The sequence below is a fragment of the Hyperolius riggenbachi genome, chromosome 3 (assembly GCF_040937935.1).
Source record: "Hyperolius riggenbachi isolate aHypRig1 chromosome 3, aHypRig1.pri, whole genome shotgun sequence".
In the NCBI taxonomy this organism is placed as follows: domain Eukaryota; kingdom Metazoa; phylum Chordata; class Amphibia; order Anura; family Hyperoliidae; genus Hyperolius; species Hyperolius riggenbachi.
Genome location: NC_090648.1, coordinates 42810184 through 42812669, shown reverse-complemented (window position 1 = coordinate 42812669; position 2486 = coordinate 42810184). Strand labels below are relative to the sequence as shown.

Here is a 2486-nt window from a genome sequence, read left to right as displayed (position 1 = left end):
TAGGTAGCCCGGTATAAATGCCCCTCCAGTATAGGTAGCCAGGTATAGGTACCCAGGTATAGGTGCCACCAGTATAGGTAGCCCGGTATAAATGCCCCTCCAGTATAGGTAGCCAGATATAGGTGCCCCCAGTATACATAGCCAGGTATAGGTGTCCCCAGTATAGGTAGCCCGGTATAAATGCCCCTCCAGTATAGGTAGCCAGGTAAAGACGCCCCCAGTATAGGTAGCCCGGTATAGGTGCCCCCAGTATAGGTAGCCAGGTATAGGTGCCCCCAGTATAGGTAGCCCGGTATAAATGCCCCTCCAGTATAGGTAGCCAGGTAAATATGCCCCCAGTATAGGTAGCCAGGTAAAGATGCCCCCAGTATAGGTAGCCAGGTATAGATGCCCCCAGTACAGGTAGCCAGGTATAGGTGCCCCCAGTATAGGTAGCCCGGTATAAATGCCCCTCCAGTATAGGTAGCCAGGTATAGGTGCCCCCAGCATAGGTAGCCCGGTATAAATGCCCCTCCAGTATAGGTAGCCAGGTATAGGTGCCCCCAGTATAGGTAGCCCGGTATAAATGCCCCTCCAGTATAGGTAGCCAGGTAAAGATGCCCCCAGTATAGGTAGACAGGTATAGATGCCTCCAGTATAGGTAGACAGGTATAGATGCCTCCAGTATAGGTAGCCAGGTATAGGTGCCCCCAGTATAGGTAGCCCGGTATAAATGCCCCTCCAGTATAGGTAGCCAGGTAAAGATGCCCCCAGTATAGGTAGACAGGTATAGATGCCTCCAGTATAGGTAGCCAGGTATAGGTGCCCCCAGTATAGGTAGCCAGCTACAGGTTCCCCCAGTATAAGTTAGTCAGGTAGGTGCCGCCAGTATAGGTAGCCAGCCTGTCCCCCCTTCCTCCCTGGCTGCCGCTCGTTGCTCAAAAGCTGCAAAATCGCTTTTGTAAAGAGATTGCAAAGCGATTCTGCAGCGACCTTATACTTTGTATTGAAGCCCAAATACTCGGGACAATTGCAATCTCTCCTGTGGAATCTCCTTTTTTAATTTTAAAGGGAATTTCAGGTGAGAGGGATATGGAGGCTGACATGTTTATTTCCTTTTAAATAATGCCCATTGCCTGGCTTTCCTGCTGATCCTCTGCCTCTAGTACTTTAAGCCATAGACCCTGAACAAGCATGCAGCAAATCAGATGTCTGTGACAAATCTGACAAAATTAGCCGCATGCTTGTTTCAGGGATGTGTAATTTAGACCCTACTGACCAGAAAGATTAGCAGGACTGCCAGGCAACTGGTATTGTTTAAAAGGAAATAAATATGGCAGCTCCCATAGGTCTCACACCCCGGGGTTGCATTTAATTAGCCAAGTGCTTTTGATTTCGCCAGTGGGTTACTTGTAAAGAAAAAACATGTTGAGAAATAAACTGTAATTACTATTATAGCTTTGGTGAAGCTGTATGTAATATGCCACTTGGGTAATTTAAGGCTTGTTTTGGCAGCAACAGTGATTAACAAATTTTGAGTGACAGCAGACGAGGTGGCCGAGTGGTTAAGGCGATGGACTGCTAATCCATTGTGCTCTGCACGCGTGGGTTCGAATCCCACCCTCGTCGCATTGTTTTTCTCTCAGTTACAGTACTTTGGAATATTCAAACTATGTTTATAGACAGAGGAACAGGAAACATAACTCATGTTGCAGGACAGTCATGAAAACGTCTCATGACATATTTATTTGGCATATTCAGTTGCAGTGTGAGAGTGTCCCCATATTAATTGGTGTCTGTACCAGAGAGGCGTTTGGGCGTGCACAGCCCCCAGGCCCGGATTTACATCACAGGAGCCTATAGGCACAGATGTCCTGGCACCTCAGACTCCGCCCTCCATGAACCTACAAACTCCCAAACTGCAATGCAATTATGCTGGCTGTCCCAGGTGTCACTTTTCCCTTACTACCTTTGCCAATCATAGGTAGCTACAGGTGCCCCTTAGTATTAGGTAGCCAGTGGTAACCTCAGTATTAAGTTGCCTCCGACTGAGATCTCATCAGTGGAATGCTAAGAACTGGGTGGGTTATCTCATTTGCATTCCGCTCAGGACTCTGCATAGAGAAAGAGGGCGGGAGGCACTTGAGGAAAGAGTGAGACGCCTTTTTGTCATCAGGTGCCTCTAGGCAAGTGCCTCCAGTGCCTTATGATAAATCCGTCCCTGACAGCACCACAGGGTGCGCCCAAATATCTGGGACTCCACCTTGGAGCAATAATAGCTTCTTTATTTTTTTAAACAAATATCATTGTGAAAACAAGCAAAACGTTTGAGCATAGGAGACCCTTTATCAAGAGCTTACTCAAGTGAGAAAGGGCTTCTTGTCCCCTAAACTTTCACTTTCAGAGTGGTTGAAAAATGAGAAATAACTGGAAGCGTAATATCGTGTAGTATACATGGATGAAAGAATGTGAGACAGAGGGGTGCTCACAAAGGTGGGTTACCACAA

General features: G+C 47.2%; 1 non-coding gene across 1 annotated transcript; it reads left to right on the top strand.

Annotated features, from left to right (window-relative positions):
* The first annotated feature begins 1526 nt into the window (after positions 1-1526).
* Positions 1527-1608, top strand: TRNAS-GCU (transfer RNA serine (anticodon GCU)). Its single transcript has one exon. It is a non-coding gene; the product is annotated as a tRNA-Ser (tRNA).
* The last annotated feature ends 878 nt before the right edge of the window (positions 1609-2486 follow it).